The sequence below is a fragment of the Hippopotamus amphibius genome, chromosome 5 (assembly GCF_030028045.1).
Source record: "Hippopotamus amphibius kiboko isolate mHipAmp2 chromosome 5, mHipAmp2.hap2, whole genome shotgun sequence".
Classification (NCBI taxonomy): Eukaryota; Metazoa; Chordata; class Mammalia; order Artiodactyla; family Hippopotamidae; genus Hippopotamus; species Hippopotamus amphibius.
This window is the reverse complement of record NC_080190.1, coordinates 164250026-164271876: the sequence shown is the minus strand read 5'-3', so window position 1 is coordinate 164271876 and position 21851 is coordinate 164250026. Positions and strand designations below refer to the sequence as shown.

Genomic DNA, 21851 nt, shown 5'->3' with positions numbered 1-21851 from the left:
CAGCTTTCAATGATTTACCACAACAGATGTTCACATCATACTCCTGAATCAGCTGGGCCAGGCTCCACCCCAGGCTTCTGGTTATGCTCAGGCCTTCTTCATTCATCTTCACCTGGTGTGTGTTCTTCTCATGGTGCTAGGAGGACGTTCCAGAGAGTTGGTGGCACTCCCAGCCACATTCCATTGGCCAAAGCAAGTCTAACCGTCAAAGCCCAAAATCAATAGAGAAAGAAAACTATGCTCACAAGGAAGCCAAAACAAGGGCAGGGAGGAAAAGAAGAATTGTAGACAAATTTTAAAGACCCACCAGAAATTGGGTCTTCTATTGTTTATAACCCAAAGAGTTCTGGAGAATTCAATCAAGTGGTTAACTTGTGGGTTCCTACCTGGTAAAGTGCCTTTAAGCTACAGAACCCCTTATAACTAGACAATGTCAGGTGCTGGACCCTCCTTGACCATTTCTCACTTCCATGACGTTCCGGTCTTCTCCACTCATTCTTAGCTCACCCTTCACTTCAGATTTGACATAAGCGATTGTTTCCCTTTTGTGTGTTTAACACAGATTTTTATCATGTTACGGACGAACAATTCAAGCCTGTGAGCCAACAGCTCAATGTCAGCAGAGTTGCTGTATTTGTACAGCAGTGGTTGTTTGTTCAATTATTTGAATGTTCCTATTGCAGTCACTCTTTTCTAAAAATGAACTGCATTAGAGAAAAATGTCAGTATTGATTTTAGCAATAAGAAGTGTAGATATCATAAACTTAAGACATTTGTGACAGAGATGGAAGTCATTTAAGAAGTACATCTTGAGTCTCAAGAGGATCAGACTGTATATTCAGTTATGAAGAAAACAAGCAAAATCAAAGAACACAGCCATGGTTCTGAAACTGTATTGTTGAAGACTGCATTGTAAAAGTGAGGTATAATTGGGGATTTAATCATATTTTCAGTCTTCTGGGTATGCAGACCCTTTGGTGATATACAAGGATAGGATTTGAACCTGGACAAAACTATAATTCAAAAAGACACATGCACCCCTATGTTCATAGCAGCACTATTCACAATAGCCAAAACATGGAAACAACCTAAATGTCCATTGACAGATGAATGGATAAAGAAGATGTGGTACATATATATGATGAAATACTACTCAGCCATAAAAAAAAAAAAGAGTGAAATAATGACATTTGCAGCAACGTGGATGCAACTAGAGATTATCATACTGAGTGAAGTCAGAAAGAGAAAGACAAATACCATATTATATCACATGTGGAGTCTAAAATATGAAACAAATGAACCTATCTATAAAACAGAAACAGACTCACAGACATAGAGAACAGACTTATGGTTGCCAAGTGGGGGTGAGGGGTAGGGAGAAGGATGGACTGGGAGTTTAGCGTTGGTAGATGCAAACTATTACATTTAGAGTGGATAAACAACAAGGTCCCACTCTATAGTACAGGAAACTATAACCAATCTCCTGGGATAAACCATAATGGAAAAGAATATTTTAAAAAAGAATGTATATGTGTGCATAACTGAGTCACTTTGCTGTACAACAGAAGTTAGCACATTATAAATCAACTATACTTCAATAAAAAAAGAGAATAAAAAAAGGGTAGGATTTGACTTTCAAACATGGACTTTCACATTTATTTTCTGAGGAACACTGTGAAGGAAAAGAAGGGATTTATTGCCTATATTTACAAAATAGTAACATGAACATGGCCACCTGCCAAATCTGTGAGCACAACTGGAGTGAGCACGTCCATGAAGAGCATGGTGTGTTGCTGCATACAGAGACCTAGTTCAAAGTCTCAGTTCTAGGGCTTTGGGAAAATTACTTAACCTCAGTTTCCCCATCTGTAATATGGGGGACAAGACCACAGACATCTCAGGGTTGTTGAGAAGGTAAAATGAAATCATAACAATTAGCTAAATCTTATCATAGACCAGGCATGGTTCACATACTTTACATAAGTTAACACATTGCTTACAACACTTTATTAGGGATTATCCATCTTTTACAGGAGAGGAAACTGAGGCATAAAGAAGGTAAGTGACTCGCCCAAGGTCACACAGCTAGCTAGTGGTAGAGCTGGGAGGCAAACCCAGGTCATCTGGCCTCAAAGTCTGTGCTCTTGACCACTTGCTATAGACTGAATGTTTGTGTCCCCTCAAAATTCATATGTTGAAAACTAAGCCCCAATGTGATGGTATTTGGAGGTCATTAGGCCTTTGGGAGGTGACTGGATCATGAGGGCATGGGATTAGTGCTTTTATAAAAGAGACCCCAGAGAGCTCCCTCACCTCGTCCTCCATATGAGGACACAGCAAGAAAATGAACATTATGAACCAAGAAAAGTCTTCACCAGACACTTGAATCTGCTGGCACCTTGATCTTTGATTCCCCAGGCTCTAGAACTGAGAGCAATAAATGTGTGTGGTTTAAGCTACCCAGTCTATGGTATTTTGATAAAGCAGCCCAAACTAAGACACTTCTACACTATCGTGTCTCTCAAACAAGGTACGTATGAGAAGTTTAACACACAACCGATTCTTAGGAAGTGTGTTTCCCTTTTTTCTTCTCAGCAAGGACTACTAGAGACACTGAAACAATCACTTGGGATCTCATGTGTGTGCCTGACATGTGCTGGATGTCTCTTTGATGACACACAAGTGTATGGGCAGGTGTGAGGTGGCTCTGTGACCTTCAGCAAATCAAGCTCCCTGACCCTCTGCTTCCTCACCTGGATGTACAATGGGACTGAAAATACTTGCCCCTAATAATTTCACACAAGTATTGTGAGGCTTAAAGAGATAACAAAGGCAAACATCCCTTGAAATTTTAAATCCTCTGCAAATGCTAGATTTGTTTTATAAGAGAATGAGGATGATCTTTTAAGGGAACACGCCAGATGAGAGCTGGCCTTCCAAAGCATCCCCTCCTCCTTTCCTACCAAGCCACAGGCTTATTCTAATGATGCCATTTTTGCTCAAGACGTGTTTGGAATGTTTCTTTGGAAATTATAGCTGGTTTAGAAGCTAAACAGGCAAATCAGCTTTATTACCTCACAGACAGGCTTCTGTTTCATTTTGGGGGGCCAAAAATAGAGTTTCTGAGCTCTTCTCCCAGCATATTCATAAGAAGCAGCTCTGAATGATTTATGTCTATTTTTTAAAAATTTCATCCACCCGCAGAGGGGGCAGACTTGCCTCTTGGACACCATCAAAGGAACTTGCCGTGGGAGTCTGAAAGCAGAATCATGATTGCACAGTCACGTTTTACACTCATCCAACTCGAACGACTGTGTCCCATGAGACCAGCTGGGTCTGTGAGTGAGGGGCTTAGCCTTCCAACTATCAGGAAATCCATCCAAGAATCATCTTAGAAGCCACGCTATCTAAATCATTCCCTGCATTCATTCAATTCATGAATTCTCTCAAAAAAGCATTTACCACGCAATTTCCCAGCACATTTGAAGATGTAAAAGAGATGGCGAGATGAAGGAGGATGCAGCCCTCAGAACACTCATACTCCAGTGAGAGAAACACACAGGTGCAAGAGTTGTGTAATGCACACTCTGATAGAGGCCTGTGATCACATGAGAAGGAGAGCCCTGGGAAGGCCAGGTCCAGAGCTCTGATTAGGGAGCTTTCTGGAGGAGGGGCCCTGGAAGGACCAATTAGAATTAGCCAAGTGAAGAAGGGGTAAGGCATCTGGGAAGAAGGATGCACATGTACTCAGGCCTCCAGAGGTGAAAGCACATGGCGCCTTTGGAAACCAGCACCACTGGGGAGCCAAATGGCTCCAAGGTGGTCCGTAGGTGGAACTGGCCCAAGACAAGTAGGTTCGGCCACACGATGTAGATCTATATACCAAATGCTAAACAACTTAACAATATTTCAAATTCAGAGTGCGGAGAAGGGGATTCTTAACAAAGATCTAGCTTCCCTAGAAGAGGCTGGCAAAATACATGTACACTTTTCCAGGGGAACCATCTGTCAGGCTGAAAAGTACCTGTTCTCTTGGGTTGGGGCCTACTCAGCCTCTCTGGCTGAGGCTTTTCTTACAGCTGCCTCCCTTCCCTCATTCATGTTGCCTTCCTAGCAGCTGTTGGTACTGACTTGACCAGCAGGCTTCTTAGCTGGTGGATATCATTTACCAAGCCTAGTTAAGAAATTCTTAAATTGGGGCGCAAGAATTCAAGGTTCAAGAACTCAAGAGGAATCCATGAACTTGAAGAAGAACAGAATTTACTTCTGTTTTCACTCACCTCCAACTGAAATTTAGATCTTCATTCATCAATATGGACAACCAACTCCGAGAGTAACTGTAACCCCTCTCCCTATGGCTTCATCGCCACCGGGAAAGACTGATATCTCATTTCACAGCAGGACTTTTGCAGAATCTCAAAACAGTGTTTACATTCATCACTTCTTTGAAACTGTAGTAAATATTAGACCCATCACTGGATCACATCATAAATGTGGTGGGGTTTTTTTTTTTTTTTCACATTTTGCCCAACCTTTTTCACTAGATTTGGTTTCCTTTCTAATCCTATATATTTCATTTTATGCACTTAATCCATCTAAGAAAGAGTCCATATAGCACAACATTTTTTTTTTTACAATCTTGATAATCTCCCACTTAGGCACTGTTCTATGTGCTTATAAACACAAATTTCAGTTTTTGCTATCACTGACATTAATGATGTGACTTTTACAGGTGAAGAAACCAAGGCATAGAAAGCCTAAGTGAACTACTCAACACCACACAGCCTGTGAGTGGTGGGAGGGGGTGGAAATCCAAACAGCCTCGCTCCAGAGGCCACGCTCTCAACCCCTGGGCCGTCCTGCCTGGAAGAGCCTGGAAGGGGCGCAGACCCAGAGTCCCAATGCCTCAGTTTTGTCCTGGAGGTGATGGGAAGCCACACGAGGACCTGCAGCAGCAAAAGAAATACTCACATCTGTGCTGGAGATGGATATTTCTCCGGCAACAGAAGGAGGAGTGAATGGAGTGGGGAAACTCGAGTCAGGGAGGTGTTTAGAAACCCGACAGTCAAGGAAAAGGCCCCGACCGTGGCCGTGGCAGCGGGCAGGATGGTGGTACTCAACTCCTGTGGTATTGAGGCTGTGGAATCAACACCTCTTGGCACCCAGAGAATGAAGTGGCTCAAACAAGCTTCTCTTTTCCACCAGCTCTGCTACCTCAAATCAAGAAAATGAAAAGATTATATTCTGAAGCCAATTATAATCCATGGGAAGGAAAATGCCATCTTTTGAGAACACTTTAATTGATTTGGATGGTCAGGTTGGGAGGGAGCTTTGGATTTCCAACAATTGCCAGTTCAATCCCGCACTCTTTGGCAGATCTAATACGTGCCTGGCACTGTGACAGGCTGGAGACTAGAGAAGGATTACAGAGTGTGGCCCTAAGAAGGGGCCTTGGCATTTCGGGCAGGCCAGTTCTTCATCGTGTGGGACTGTCCCGCACATTGTGGGACACTTCACATCCTTGCATTCTGAGCACTGTATGCCAGCAGTACGGCAACCCACCATGGCCACAGCCAAAAAGCGATCCCTGCATTTGCAAATAGGCTCTGGGGAAGAACTACCCCCTGCTTGAGAGCCATTAGGCTACAGACGAAAGTAAGAATGAGAGGCACCATTGGATCCATCTGCACAAGAGTCCTTCCCACAATCTTACAGCAATGTTCTGTTATTAATAATCTAATACTTACCACAAATTCTTCCCTGAATATGCTCTTTTTATTTAATGCCTCTGTGCCTTTATCCATGCTGTTCCTTCTTTGGACACACTCTCCTCCTGTGCTTATTTGCCTGGAAAATTCTTAGTGTCTGGCATGTGGTCAGAACTCAATAAACATTACCTGTTATGTACGTGTATCTACTCTGTGAAGGTTATTCAGCATCCCTGGGTAGAAAAAGGTACACTTTTCACATCCACTCTGTTTTATGCTTACTTCCACTAAAACAATGACCAAACTGAACTGTAATCATTTCTTTCCAAACAGAACATAAATGTCTAGTAGACACTCAAAAATACGTGTGGATTGAATGAATAAATATTTTAATTTGCCCAGTGATCTGCAGCCGTTCTCAACAACCCCAAGAGGAGACGGGTCAGGTAATATTTCCATTTTGCTGAGAGAAAAACCACAAGCCCCACTCTCCCTAAAAAACCATCATGTGTGTATTGAGTGCTTAATCGGTGTTCAGCACTGTTCTGTCATTTTAAATGCACTGTATCATTTACTAGTAAGTCTAAGAAGTTCAATGGCTCTCCCAAGGTCAAGGGCAAACAGCCAGTGAGCTGCACATGGAGGGCCTCTGCCTCCTAATCTGTGGGGCTTGTTGGGGGCTAGGAAATGGAGTACAAAACAAAGCCAAAATGCATACGTCAGGATTTATAAAAAGTGCGTATTAGGACTAGAAAAGGATTTTTGATCATACCTTAAAAAGCATATGCTCTCAACATCATTTAAAATTTTTTCTGACTTGCAAGAATTCATTTTCTCACCCAGTTCTGCAGAAAGGCACTGGTTGCATGAAGCGGGGCCCACCTGGGCTCCTGGGAACCCAGACACTCCTGTCAGTGCCAGGAGGGTGGCGAGTGTCCTCAGCCTGTGAGAACCACCACCGTCTGGGTCCCCTCCAGCTCCTGCAATCCCTCCCCTGGCGTCTTCTGGGTTCTACTTGCTTAGAGCTCACCTGGGAGTGATCCTGGGGCTCAGACACCACAGGGCGTGCGTGCTTGGCTCCAAGACGCACCCGCTATGAGCTGGGGGTGGGGGTGCGGTTGCATTTTGCATTTGCCTTGACGCTTGGGTGGTCTTCAGGGCTGGTTGGTGCCAGGGAGCGCATATTGTAGCAATTTAGCTGGAAGACCACAGAAGTGGGTAGAGCAGCAAAGCTCAGAGTGGGCTTGGAGGTGGGCTCCACACCCCCACTCCTGCCAAACACCTCTTGCCACACACAGAATGAAAAGGTGTTTCCAGAGCCTTCTCGTGCTGGACAACCAACTACCCATCGCTCCTTTCCCTGAGGCTGTTTACTCAGATATAAAATAAGGGGCTGTCCACCCCTTAGATCCGACGTGAGGACGAAATGGTGCCTTGTTTAAATGCTCACAGTAGCAAGGCAAGTGGTAGAGGGGAAAACCTGTGTGACCCACAAGGCAGAAAGGGTGCACAGTTCATTCTGCCGCGATTTATATTGAACAGATGCCCCATTCCAGGCCCTTCTGGAGAAACAGAGACGAACAGGATACAGCCCCAGCTGTCATAGCCCTGACGTGAGGCCTGGCTTTCATTCTCTTTCGACTTGGAATGATGGAGGGAAGGCGGTCGGGATGCAAGAGGAGAGCGAGCGCCCTAGTGGATGGGGCAGAGGCTGGGGAGCTGGACCCCATGTCGCCTCCCCCATTGAGCCTGGGGACCGGAGTCAGGTTAAACCTGGAGCAACTTTTCATAAGAACATCGCATAATGAGGGCTGCGGGCTGACCCTGGGCAGAACACACCACAGGCATCATCAGATTGTCTTAGAAATTTTCTAGGAATGAACCAAGCTTGTCTTCAGCCCTACAAAGGAGGCATCGTTACCTCCTGTTTTAGAGACAAGGAGGTGGTTCTGTACACAAGCCAAGGATGAGCTGAGCAACTATGTGACTTCAGCAAGTTTTTTAAATTGTCTCAAGTTTCTTTATCTGTAAAATGGAAAACATGACTAGCTCCGTCCCACGTTTGTTGATGAAGGTTAAAAGCCATATACATTTACCTGCCTAGCATCGCATCTGGCACAGCAGTTACGAAGTAATATGTAGATATCAAAATAATTCTATAAATATTCTAGATACTCAAAATAATATCGATAAAGTGTGCAAAACACCTCAGATGTTTGACAAATGTTACCTTTTTTTGCCGTTATCCCCTCCCCAGCCCAGCCACACCTGAGTTCTGTATTCCCAGAACTTAGCACAAAGTAAACCGCACTGGCTAGAATACACGAAATGGTAGAATGAGAATGTCGAGCTGGTACATACCCTCTAGATCTGTGATTCTTTCACCATTTTGTGCTTTAGCATCCTTCTGGGAATATGAGCATCTTCTCCCCTGGACAGACAGACAGACAGACACACACACACACACACACACACACACACACGCACGCACGCACACACGCACACATACCACTTGGCATTAACAGCTCAACAATCTGTGGCCTCCAAGACAGGTTCAATTTTCAGATGCACCCCAGCCCCTACCCCTAGGCAACGGTGCAATTACTTATCAACACCACACTTCATGCTTCGGGGAGAGCGGAGCCCTGAGGTTGGAGCGAAGCTCTCCCAGTTGCTCTGGCGGGTCCCGCGCCTCCATCTCCTTCACCAAATGGTGACCCAGTGATATGGGCCCTGCTGTCCCTGGCCAGGCTTTGCTGCTTTCCCAACCAGAGCCCAGAGCAGCCACACTCCAGAAAGTTGAAGTGATAACAGGAAGACCTCTAATCTGAGTATAAACCTCTCCAAGAATTTTTTAAATGGATTGATGCTTTTGTATGGCAGCTGACAAAGGCCTGGACAGAAATAATTACTGTGGACCTTTTCCCTTCGAGCTCCCGCTTCCAAGGAGATGCTTCTCTTCCCTGAGACCGTGTTTGTTTCAGAAGAGCTGCTATCAGCGCGGGGTCAGACCAGGTGGGGAATTCCTGGGAAGGGGACCACAGCGCACCCATTACCGACAGCGGTGGGAGCTGGGAGTGTGGAGCCGCCAGAGTCCCCTCCATTCACGCACACTCACATGGAACCAGATGCCCCCAAATGGGAGCAAAGGGTCCCCCTCCAGAAGGAGACGAGCTGCTCACTTCCTTCTTTTTATTTTCTTCTTTCAGAGACAGATTTGCTGTCCTGCGAGTCTGGAACCAAATTTGTTGCCAGACAGTGGGATCCTTTTCCATCATTGGTTGAAATCAGGGCCTTGTTTCAATACTGCACATTGAGTCTTTTGTTTGATTTTTTAAACTAATGTATAACATTGAGTTTTAATTAAATTCAACAAACATGGGCAGAAGGCCAGCTGCAGGCCAGGTACCTGAACTGGGTGCTTGGGTGGCAGGATGCAGCTTCACTGAGCCTGTGTTCTCAGTGGCATACTTTACACAGGTCTTTCACTGACTCAGGATCTTCCCAAACTCCTTCCCCAGTATCTTGAATTTCATTAAAGGTGCCATTTACCCAGGTACCTTCTGTTGGATCCAGGCAATCACCTTGGTTTCTTTAGCAACAGGTTCAGACAATTCTGACACTAAAGACTCAAAAATCCATCCTTCTCCATGGGGTCCTGGTTGCTACCATCTTGGTTGCTTTTTATGCTTTCTGCCCAGACTCGTGCTAGACCCCCCACATTGGACCCCTAAGCTTCTCCACTTCCAAACCATCTTCCCTCTGCATCCAGAACCATCTTTCTCTAACACAGTCCGACTATATCCCAACCCAGCCCAAGTGCATTTGACAGGTGTCTGTTTTCTGAGTTCAGTTTAACTCTCCTCTTGTCTGTAATTACTCCTCCACACCACCCATATTCCTGCAGGGCCTCAGCCACAAGGAAATAATGGAAGATGCCCTATCATGGCATCTGACTCATTCTCCAGGAGTGAGGTGGATACCACTGTCCTGCTCGCCACCTTGACCACATTATCCTAACATCAGCATCTCTGCTCAGGGTGACCACATACTCTCTGTTTTTGGGGTGGAGGTGGATTATACGTATCTAGGGATATTGGAGGGGATGTGGAAACTCTTAGATTGGGAACTGAGCTGCTAGCAGAAGGCTGAGCAGAATCTTGGGGCTCAGGACATCACTGCACTCTGGCAATGGGATGATCATTACCTACTGGGGTCCTTATGAGATGATTCCACACTCCCTGACTCTGGGGGTCAGTGTGGCTCACTTAGGTAGAGACTTGTGACTTCGCAATCTTGGGTCTCTGCCTGAATCTGTCCTTGCCTTTTTTGTGTGGCAGACTTCAAGGCGCCCTCGGATACCTCTTCTCCCTCCCTCCATGGTGCTAGTGTTTTATCTGAGCACACAGCTGCCCAAATTGGTGGACATTTCCCAGCCTCCCAGCAGCAAAGTGGAGCCACGTGACCAATTTCTGGCCCAGAAGAGGTGATTGCAAATGGTGTGCCCTTAAAAGAACATGCCTGATGAATAAACAACAAGGTCCTACTGTACAGCATGGGAACACACTCCATATCCTGTGATAAACCATAATGGAAAAGAATATGAAAAAAGAATGTCTATATGTGTATAACTGACTCACTTTGCTGTACATCAGAAATTGGCACAACATTGTAAATCAACTATACTTCAATTTAAAAAAAAAAAAAAAGAATATGCCTGGATTTCTCTGGTCCTTTTGCCCCTTCTAGCTCTCTGGAGATGGTGCCTGCTAGAGGGGGCACTTTGGAACTGGAGATGCAAGTTATCATCTGAAGATGGCAACACTGTCCCATCCCCCAGACGTCCTACTTCTGAAGTGTTATACGGGAGAGAAATAGGTGTGCATCTTCTCTAAGTCACTGTATTTTGGGGCCTCTGTTATTATATCAGCTTAGCCTGTATCCCTACTACACTAGGCTCTTGCAACAGCTTAAGTATCCAAGTCTTTTTCTGCCATTTATACCTATGGCTTTGAGAGCAAAATTCTAGGTTTTCCCTTTTTTTTCTAGTTCCAGAGTTGGTGGACAATGTCTGGTTTAGGGTGGTGGGACAGGGAGGACAGATAAGTAGAAACCTGGCCAGAGACTGGGAAAATGCAGGATTATTTGTTCCTCTCCCCCATCTGCTAAGTATGTTTCCCCAGAATGGCACTTTTTTGACTATTTTTAACTTCGTATATTTATATGGCTGTCATTATAAACTTTCATGACTATTCTGGCATTTTCTCTCTGAGCACATGCTAATTAAGCCTGCACACTTCCTCCCTCTTCAACTTAGGTGCAGACGCATGACTTGCTTTGGCCCCTGGAATGTGAGCAGGGTGGCATGTGTTCATTCCAGGCACTGCAGTGCACCTTCCCCTGCGGTGGTGATCTCGGTAGATCACATTGCAATGCAGCCTCCATACTCCTGAATCCCAGGTAGACAGGCATGAAGAAGTGCCCACCCCACCCCCCCCGCCCCAGAACCAGCCGTGGACATGTAGCACGAGCAAGAAATAACCCCTGTTATTACAAACCACTGTGGTTTGGAAGTTGTTTGTTTCTGCAGCATAACCTAGCCTGTCCTGACTAATGTGATGGTGGTTATTAAGACTACAATAGAAACCAAAGCAGTCAAGGAGGTATTACTGAGGTATGAGTGATGAGACTGTAAGATATTGAGAGTGAAGTACCTTCAAGGGTAATCTCTCTTTTTTTTTTTTTGGCCATGCGGCATGAGGTATCCTAGTTCCCTGACCAGGGATTAAATCCATGCCCCCTGCAGTGGAAGCAGGGAGTCTTAGCCACTGGACCACCAGGGAAGTCCCAAGGGTGATGACTTTTTAAAGTATTTCCTTCCCCACTAATTGGCCCATGTTCTCCCCTCCTTGGCTCTGCCCCTAAGTGTAAGAACCCGGTTAAGTGGCATTTCAAGGTAGAGGAGGGAGAATTGTCTGGACCTGCAGAGAAAAGGGGTCGAGAGAGTTGGGGGTAGGGGGCAAGGATTTTATCACTGACGTTGTTTAAATTGCCAGCACATGTGCTACTAAAAAGAACAATAACTTTTAGTTAAATTCTTTTATTTACAGACAACGCACTCTTTAATGTGTGCACTGGGCAGTCACTCTCTACCACCCCAATTAGTACATCATGAACCTGACTTCCCCTCTGGGTACAAGTGGACAGATTCAGTGCATGCTGGAGAGCTGGGGTCTGAAATGGACAACTCACTAATTAACCCTGAAATACTACCTGCTGCATGAATGTTGTTGCTCCTACCTGGGGAGCTTCTCTTGCTTTCTTGAACTAGTAAAGTCCTTCAAGGCTCAAGACCAAGTTCACATACCACCTCCTGTGTAAATCTTGCCATGATACCCCCAGGGGAGATTTCATCACTATCTCAGCTGTGATTTCAGAACTTATTTTCATACTACGATTACGAAGTGACAGTTGTTTATATTTACACATCCTTCTTTTCCAAAGACAGTGAGTTCTAAGGGGTCAGGTGCGTGTTCCCTTTATCTCTGGGTCCCACGCTAAGCGCAATGCCTGGCACCACGTAAGCACTCAATGCATCTTTCTGTTGTCTTTGCAAAAATTTCCATAGTTCCAGACACTGCACAGGCCGTGTGGTTACAAAAACAAGCAGGTCACTAGTGTGGGAGGCATTCTGTGACCTACTCCTGTCCCCATTCAGGAAACACCACTCTCTTTCCTTCTTGCCTAGCAGGGACGGGAAGTCATCCTTTCATTTACAGGCCACATCGTGCATCAGAATGCAGTCTGCTTTATGGCATCAATTATCTACTTTCCTGAAGGTTGTTAAGGGATCATGGAAGGAGGCCTAATAGCCAAAAATCTACTTTGAGTGAAGAAGAGAAGGTCATTTCATCTTGGCCATAATTGTTTCTTTCCAGCCACTTGGCTCCCCAAAGGCTAGCCGCCCCCCACCATTTTGCTACATGAGCATGTACCTTTGCTCCCAATGTGTGACTGCATCACAAGGAACCATCCAGACAGCTCACAGGCTGGTTTTTACTGCTAGTCTGTTGCAACATTTAGCAAGGATGGGCAGAAGTTATTCTATTGTGTGATTTTAATATATTGTACTATTAACTAACATTAGCTACCTTGCATGGATCACTTAAATATGCCAGACAAGCCTTTGAGCTATGTCCTTGGCATTCATTTGCCTGACTGCTCTTCAAATCAGCTCCACAACACGCATAATTTTATTATTCCCATCTTACAGATAAGGACACTGTGGTGCATAAAGATTAAGCAATTTGCCCAAGGTCACACAGCTAGCAAATACTAGATTCAGAACTTGTCTTCCAAGCCTGGACCCACAGCCTGACATTTGCAGTGATGGCTTGAGCCACTCATACTGGCTCAGAGCCAACTGTATCATCTTTTCCCAACTCCACGTTCAGTGACGTCATGAGGGGAGCTTGAAATTGGCCACGTTGGGAATATTTACACCACAGGAATTGGTAAGCACTACGAATCTGGTTTCTTTTCTTTTGGAGATACAGTTGGTAAATATTTACCAGCACAACGTATTAGATGTGTGGCTTTCTGGATGGGAGGAAGGAGAAAAGTAAAGTAAAGAAAAGAAAAGAAAAGAAAGGAGGAAGGGAGGAGGAATTCCTATTTTTCCTGGCTTATTTCTAATCTATTTTTTTTTTTTTGGCCACACCACACGGCATATAGAATCCTAGTTCCCAGACAAGGGATCAAACCTGCCTCCCGCCCCCTGCATTGGAAGTACAGCGTCTTAACCACCGGACCGCCTGGGAAGTCCCTCTTGGCTTAATTCTACTGGCCCACTGAACAGAGGATAATCCTGGAATACAGGAAGCTCAGAAAGAGAGCTTATAAAAGGAGTTGCAAGTCTCTCTAAATTGCATCCATTCTAATACTCTATGACTCCAAAACCTGACGTTTCTTCCCTCATTCAAACTGAGAACTCACCATGTGCCTGGCCCTGTTCTTGGGAGCCTACATCTAGGGGTTGGAATCGTTACACCAAAGTCAGTTCTCCCAACTGGAGCTGTGGGACATGTGAGTCCCTGGCTGGGGCTGGCGGGCAGTGTCTGGAATGCTCAGATAAGCAGGAGGAGATCTAGGAGTATCCAGGCCAGGGAAGCCTCCACCCCCCACAAGTGTTCTTCTTGAGTAGCTGGTATAGGTGGGGCTCCAGGAACACCCGTGAGGTGCGGTGCTGCTTCATTCGCTGCCTCCTGGAGTTTGGGTCAGGCCCCACCTTCTGTCACCAGCCCCACAGGCAGGAACAAGTGGGCTGGGCTCCACAGAGAACTCAAGCTGGGGCACCAGCCAGTAAAGGTGGGAGGAGACCCAGCTTGAAGCTGATCTCTTCTTAGCTAGGTGACAGCCAGCTAATCTGTTAAATTTATCGTTCAGAACAGAGAAAGTAGAGTAGTGGTCATGAGACTAGCCTCTAGAATCAGTCTGTTGGTGTCCAAATCCTGGTTTCACCACTTTTTGCCTTGGGGCATTGGGTAAGTGGCTTCTTCTCTCCTGGCCCCCAGTTGACTAACCTGTAAAGCGTATACAAGTGTGTTCTGTCTGCTCACGCTTGTGCAATTCTATGTGCCAGCCATCTGCATTATTTTAACTCACTGAACTCTCACAGCAATCCAGTCTTATTCTCATGATACCCATTTTTCAGATAGGAAGACTAAAGCACAGAGAGGTTAAGCCACTTGTCCCAGGTCACACAGCTTGAAGTAACAGACCAAGGATCCAAACCTAGGCAGTCTGGCTCCAGACTCCATGTACATAACCCGTCCTCTACTGCCCATATTGATAATAAAAGACAGTAACTATGTCTACCTCATAAAGGTATCATGAAGATTAAGAGAATTAATGTACGTACAGTACTGAGAAAAGCACTTGGCCTTTATTGCTTCCTTTTTCAGTGAAAACAGACAGCTAGACAACTGCCTGACCCAATTTGTTTATTTATGAGCAAATATACTGAGGGCTTATCTTGCTTTTTTTTTGACTGCATGTCACATGGCACGTGGGATCTTAGTTCTCCAACTAAGGATTGAACCCATGCCCCCTGCAGTGCAAGCATGGAATCTTAACCACTGGAAAACCAGGAAGTCCCCTGAGGGCTTATCTTGTTCAAGGCCCTGAGGTGGACACTAAGAATACCAAGATGCAGAAGACAGAATCTGGAGCTCACAGTCCAGGTGAGGACACCTGCTCTTTGCTCCAGATAAAGACATTATCTCAATCATCCAGGGCTGAAAACACACTTGCCCTTTGTTCTAGGAAATGCTCTATCTCCCAAGTTTGTTTGCTTTAAAAACATTCTTGGAAAGATAGTCCAGAATAAAAGCAGTCAGTGCCTCTGCTTGCAAGACATACAGTAATATGAGAGACCCTTCAAGAACTGTCTTCCAGAGAGAGAGGATCAAGATGGCAGAGTAGGAGGACGTGCGCTCACTCCCTCTTGCAAGAGCACTGGAATTACAACTAATTGCTGAACAATCATCGATAGAAAGACAATGGAACTGACCAAAAAAAGACACCCCACATCCAGAGACAAAGGAGAAGCCACAATGAGATGGTAGGAGGGGCGAAATCGCATTAAAATCAAATCCCATAAATGTTGGGTGGGTGACTCACAAGCTGGAGAACAGCTATACCACAGAAGTCCACCCACTAAACTGAGGGTTCTGAGCCCCATGTCAGGTTTCCCAACCTGTGAGTCCAGCAACGGGAAGAGGAATCCCCAGGGAATCAGACTTTGTAAGCCAGTGGGATTTGATTGCAGGACCTCCACAGGACTGGGGGAAACAGAGACTCCACTCTTGGAGGACACACAAAAAAGTGTGCTCACCAGGACCCAGGGGGAAGGAGCAGTGACCCCATAGGAGACTGAACCAGACCTACCTGCTGGTGTCAGAGGGTTGCCTGCAGAGGTGGGGGGCAGCTGTGGCTCACTGAGGAGACAGGGGCACTGGCAGCAGAGGTTCTGGGAAGTGGTCATTGGCTTGAACCCTTCCCAGAGTCTGCCATTAGACCCACCAAAGAGCCTGTAAGCTCCACTGCTAGGGAGCCTCAGGCCAAACAGCCAACAAGGTGGGAACACAGCCCCACCCATTGGCAGATAAGCAGATTAAAGTTTTACTGAGCTCCACCCACCAAATCGGATTAAAGTCTTACTGAGCTCCACCCACCCAGCCCTACCCACCATCAGTCCCTCACATCAGGAAGCACCCACAAGCCTCCTAGACAGCTTCCTCTACAAAAGGGCAGACAGCAGAATCAAGCAGTATTTCCTTCTGTGGAACTGAAAACCACAGCCACAAAAAGATAGAGAAAATGAAAAGGCAGAGGACTTTGTACCAGATGAAGGGACAGGATAAAACCCCAGAAAAACAACTAAATGAAGAGAAGATAGGCACCCTTACAGAAAAAGAATTCAGAATAATCATAGTGAAGATGATCCAGGGCTTTGAAAAAAGACTGGATGCAAAGATCAAAAAGTTTACCAAAGACCTAGAAGAATTAAAGAACAAACAAACAGAGATATGCAACACAATAACTGAAATGAAAAATACACTAGAAGGAACCAACAGCAGATTAACTGAGGCAGAAGGGCGAATAAGTGACCTAGAAGACAGAATGGTGATCATCACTGATGTGGAAAAGAATAAGGAAAAAAGAATGAAAAGAACTGAAGACAGCCTAAGAGACCTCTGGGACAACGTTAAATGCACCAACATCCACATTATAGGGGTCCCAGAAGGAGACGAGAGAGAGAAAGGACCCGAGAAAATACTGGAAGAGATTCTAGTTGAAAACTTCCCTAACATGGGAAAGGAAATAGCTACCCAAGTCCAGGAAGCGCAGAGAGTCCCAGGCAGGATAAACCCAAGGAGAAACACACCAAGACATATAGTAGTCAAACTGACAAAAATTAAACACAGAGAAAAGTTATTAAAAGCAACAAGGGAAAAACAACAAATAATATACAAGGGAACTCTCATAAGGGTAACAGCTGATTTCTCAGCAGAAGCTCTGCAAGCCAGAAGGGAGTGGCAGGATATATTTAAAGTGATGAATAAGGGAAGAACCTACAACCAAGAATACTCTACCCAGCAAGGATCTCATTCAGATGCGATGGAGAAATCAAAAGCTTTACAGACAAGCCACAGCTAAGGGAATTCAGCACCACCAAACCAGCCCTACAACAAATGCTAAAGGAACTTCTCCAAGTGGGAAACATAAGAGAAGAAAAGGACCTAAAAAAAACAAAAACAAAACAATTAAGAAAATGGTAATAGGAACATACATATTGATAATTACCTTGAATGTAAATGGACTAAATGCACCAACCAAAAGACACAGACTGGCTGAATGGATACAAAAACAAGACCCATATATATGCTGTCTCCAAGAGACCCACTTCAGACCTAAGGACACATACAGACGGAAGGTGAGGGCATGGAAAAAGATATTCCATGCAGATGGAAATCAAAAGAAAGCTGGAGTAGCGATACTCATATCAGATAAAATAGACTTTAAAATAAAAAATGTTACAAGAGACAAGAAAGGACACTACATAAAGATCGAGGGATCAATCCAAGAAGAAGAGATAACAATTATAAATATCTATGCACCCAATATAGGAGCATCTCAATACATAAGGCAAATGCTAACAACTATGAAAGAGGAAACTGACAGTAACACAATCATAGTGGTGGACTTTAACACCTCACTTACACCAATGAACAGATCATCCACACAGAAAATTAATAAGGAAACACAAGCTTTAAATGACACAATAAATCAGCTTGATTTAATAGATATCAATAGGACATTATATCCAAAAACAGCAGATTACACCTTCTTCTCAAGTGTACATGGGACATTCTCCAGGATAGATCACATTTTGGATCATAAATCAAGCCTTGGTAAATTCAAGAAAATTGAAATCGTGTCAAGCATCTTTTCCGACCACAACACTATGAGATTAGAAATCAACTACTGGAAAAAAACTGGAAAAAAACACAAACACATGGAGGCTAAACAATATGGTACTAAATAACCAAGAGATCACTGAAAAAATCAAAGAGGAAATCAAAAAATACCTAGAGACAAATGACAATGAAAACACAACGATCCAAAACCTATGGGATGCAGCAAAGGCAGTTCTAAGTGGGAAGTTTATAGCAATACAATCCTACCTCAAGAAACAAGAAAAATCCCAAATAAACAATCTAAACTTACACCTAAAGAAACTAGAGAAAGAAGGGCAAACAAAACCCAAAGTTAGTAGACGCAGAGAAATCATAAAGATCAGAGAAGAAATAAATGAAATAGAAACAAAGAAAACAATAGCAAAAATCAATAAAACTAAAAGCTGGTTCTTTGAGAAGATACATAAAATTGATAAACCCCTAGCAAAATTCATCAAGAAAAAGAGGGAGAGGACTCAAATCAATAAAATTAGAAAGGAAACAAAAGAAGTTACAACAGACACCACAGAAATAAAAAGCACCATAAGAGACTACTACAAGCAACTATATGCCAATAAAATGGACAGCCTGGATGAAACAGACAGATTCTTAGAAAGGTATAACCTTCCAAGACGGAATCAGGAAGACATAGAAAATATGAACAGACAAATCACAAGCAATGAAATTGAAATGTGATTAAAAATCTCTCAACAAACAAAAGTCCAGGACCAGATGGAGTCACAGGTGAATTTTATCAAACATTTAGAGAAGAGCTAACACCCATCCTTCTCAAGCTCTTCCAAAACATTGCAGAGGAAGGAACACTCCCAAACTCATTTTATGAGGCCACCACCATCCTGACACCAAAACCAGACAAAGATACTACAAAAAAAGAAAATTACAGACCAATATCACTGATGAGTTTAGATGCAAAAATCCTCAACAAAATACTACCTAACTGAATCCAACAACACATTAAAAGGATCATACACACCATGATCAAGTGGGGTTTATCCCTGGAATGCAAGGATTCTTTAATATATGCAAATCAATCAATGTGATACACCATATTAATAAACTGAAGGATAAAAACCACATGATCATCTCAATAGATGCAGAAAAAGCTTTTGACAAAATTCAACACCCATTTATGATAAAAATTCTCCAGAAGGTGGGCATAGAGGGAACCTACCTCAGCATAATAAAGGCCATATATGACAAACCCACAGCAAACATCATTCTCAATGGTGAAAAACTGAAGCATTCCCTCTAAGATCAGGAACAAGACAAGGATGTCCACTCTCGCCACTACTATTCAACATAGTTTTGGAAGTCCTTGCCACAGCAATCAGAGAAGAAAAGGAAATAAAAGGAATCCAAATTGGAAAAGAAGTAAAACTGTCACTGTTTGCAGATGACATGATATTATACATAGAAAATCCTAAAGTTGCCACCAGAGAACTACTTGAGCTAATCAATGAATTCGGTAAAGTTGCAGGATACAAATTTAACACACAGAAATCTCTTGCACTTTTATACACTAACAATGAAAGGTTAGAAAGAGAAATTAAGGAAACAATCCCATTCACCATTGCAACAAAAAGAATAAAATACCTAGGAATAAACCTAACCAAGGAGGTAAAAGACCTGTACTCAGAAAACTATAAGACACTAATGAAAGAAATCAAAGACAACAAAAACAGATGGAGGGATATACCATGTTCTTGGATTGGAAGAATCAACATTGTGAAAATGACTATACTACACAAAGCAATTTACAGATTCAATGCAATCCCTATCAAATTACCAATGGCATTTTTCACAGAACTAGAACAAGAAATTTTACGATTTGTATGGAAACATAAAAGACCCCAAATAGCCAAAGCAATCTTGAGAAGGAAAGATGGAGTTGGTGGAATCAGGCTTCCTGACTTCAGGCTATACTACAAGGCTACAGTGATCAAGACAGTATGGTACTGGCACAAACACAGAAATATAGATCAATGGAACAGGATAGAAAGCCCAGAGATAAACTATGGTCAACTAATCTATGACAAAGGAGGCAAGGATATACAATGGAGAAAAGGCAGCCTCTTCAATAAGTGGTGCTGGAAAAACTGGACAGCTACATGGAAAAGAATGAGACTAGAATACTCCCTAACACCATACACAAAAATAAACTCCAAATGGATTCAAGACCTAAATGTAAGGCCAGACACTATAAAACTGCTAGAGGAAAGCATAGGAAGAACAGTCTTTGATGTAAATAACAGCAAGATCTTTTTTGATCCACCCCTAGAGTAATGGAAATAAAAACAAAAATAAATAAGTGGGACCTAATGAAACTTCAAAGCTTCTGCACAGCAAAGGAAACTATAAGTAAGACGAAAAGACAACCCTCAGAATGGGAGAAAATATTTGCAAACGAATCAACAGACAAAGGATTAATCTCCAAAATATATAAACAGTTCATTCAGCTCAATATCAAAAAAACAAACAACCCAATCAAAAAAATGGGCAGAAGACCTAAACAGGCATTTCTCCAAAGATGACATACGGATGGCCAAGAGGCCCATGAAAAGCTGCTCAACATCACTAATTATTAGAGAAATGCAAATCAAAACGACAATGAGGTATCACCTCACACCAGTAAGAATGGGCATCATCAGAAAATCTACAAACAGTAAATGCTGGAGAGGGTGTGGAGAAAAGGGAACACTCCTGCACTGTTGGTGGGAATGTAAATTGATACAGTCACTATGGAGAACAGTATGGAGGTTCCTTGCAAAACTAAAAATAGAGTTACCAGATGACCCAGCAATCCCACTGCTGGGCATATACCCAGAGAACACCATAATTCAGAAAGACACATGCAATTCCAATGTTTATTGCAGCACTATTTACAATAGCCAGGACATGGAAGCAACCTAAATGTCCATCAACAGATAACTGGATAAAAAAGATATGGTACATATATACAATGGAATATTCCTCAGCTGTAAAAAGCAGTGAAACTGGGACATTCTTAGAGACATGGATGGACCTAGAGACTGTCATACAGAGTGAAGTGAGTCAGAAAGAGAAAAACAAATACCGTATATTAACACATATATGGGGACTATAGAAAAATGGTACAAATCACCCAGTTTGCAAGGCGGAAATAGAGACACAGATGTAGAGAATAAACATATGGACACCAAGTGGGGAAAGCGGGGAGGGATGGGGGGGAATGAATTGAGAGATTGGGATACCAAATTGTACGCTCTAAATATATGCAGTTTATTGCATGTTAACTGTATCTCAATAAAGTTTCCAAAAAAAAAAAAAAAGAACTGTCTTACAACAAACTGTTAGAAGTGCAATCCTTGCCACATCACTGGGTAACGTTTTAGAAGAAAATGTTTTCATGTTTTTCATTGTTGTTTTCTTGTTGCTTTCTTTTTTGTTGTTGTTGGCATTCCCTGTGTTATATTGCTTACTATTATTTCATATAAAATTATTATTTTAATATTATGATAATAACTAAAATTAGCAATACTAAACTTTGAACAACATACGAACTGCGAAACTATTGAGCCACTGCTGTCCTTATTGGGATTAATCACTATAAAGCTACATCAAAGAAATGTTGAAAGGGAGAACAGGGAAGCCGAAATAAATTCCTGACTGATGCATTTTAAAACTGATAAACCTTAAAGGATGCAGTCAATACCAGAAACAAATTTGCGAGACAAGCTAAACCGTGTGGGGTTTCACCCAATACATGCTTAGATTGGTTTTCAGCCAAAGACAAAGGAACTCTTGGGCAGATTTCTGGAACTCTTTCTTTGCATAAGCTCTTCCTTTCCAGAAGTCTGTCGCACGGATTCTAGCTGACTTGGTATCCTCAAACTCCACCTCAGGCTTCTCAACTGAGCAAGACTGCCATCCTCTCTTTGGGTTCCCTTTTGCTGGACTGTGCCCTGGAAACTGCCTGCAGCCCATTATCGGAACCAATCACAGGGCTCACCGCTTTTGTTTTCTATCTTTCAGAGACCACATTCCTATACTGCCTAAACAGAATGTCTGAAAACAGTTGTTTTATATGTTTTATCTTATTTTCTAGTTGTTTACAGTGGGAGGA

At 43.3% G+C, this 21851-nt stretch overlaps 1 long non-coding RNA gene across 8 annotated transcripts in view; it reads right to left on the bottom strand.

Annotated features, from left to right (window-relative positions):
- LOC130853963 (uncharacterized) overlaps nt 1–21851 on the bottom strand; it is a 62423-nt gene that overhangs the window by 23283 nt on the left and 17289 nt on the right. For 6 of the 8 annotated variants that reach the window (XR_009053927.1, XR_009053924.1, XR_009053921.1 and 3 more), the window contains exons 1-2: nt 15657–15762; nt 19–198 (exon numbers count right to left, since the gene is read on the bottom strand). The exons of 1 other annotated variant lie outside the window; for it this stretch is intronic. This is a non-coding gene — a long non-coding RNA (uncharacterized LOC130853963). Of the gene's footprint in view, nt 1–18; nt 199–15656; nt 15770–21851 lie in introns of those variants that run through there. One more of the 8 variants, XR_009053923.1, reaches the window with a different exon arrangement.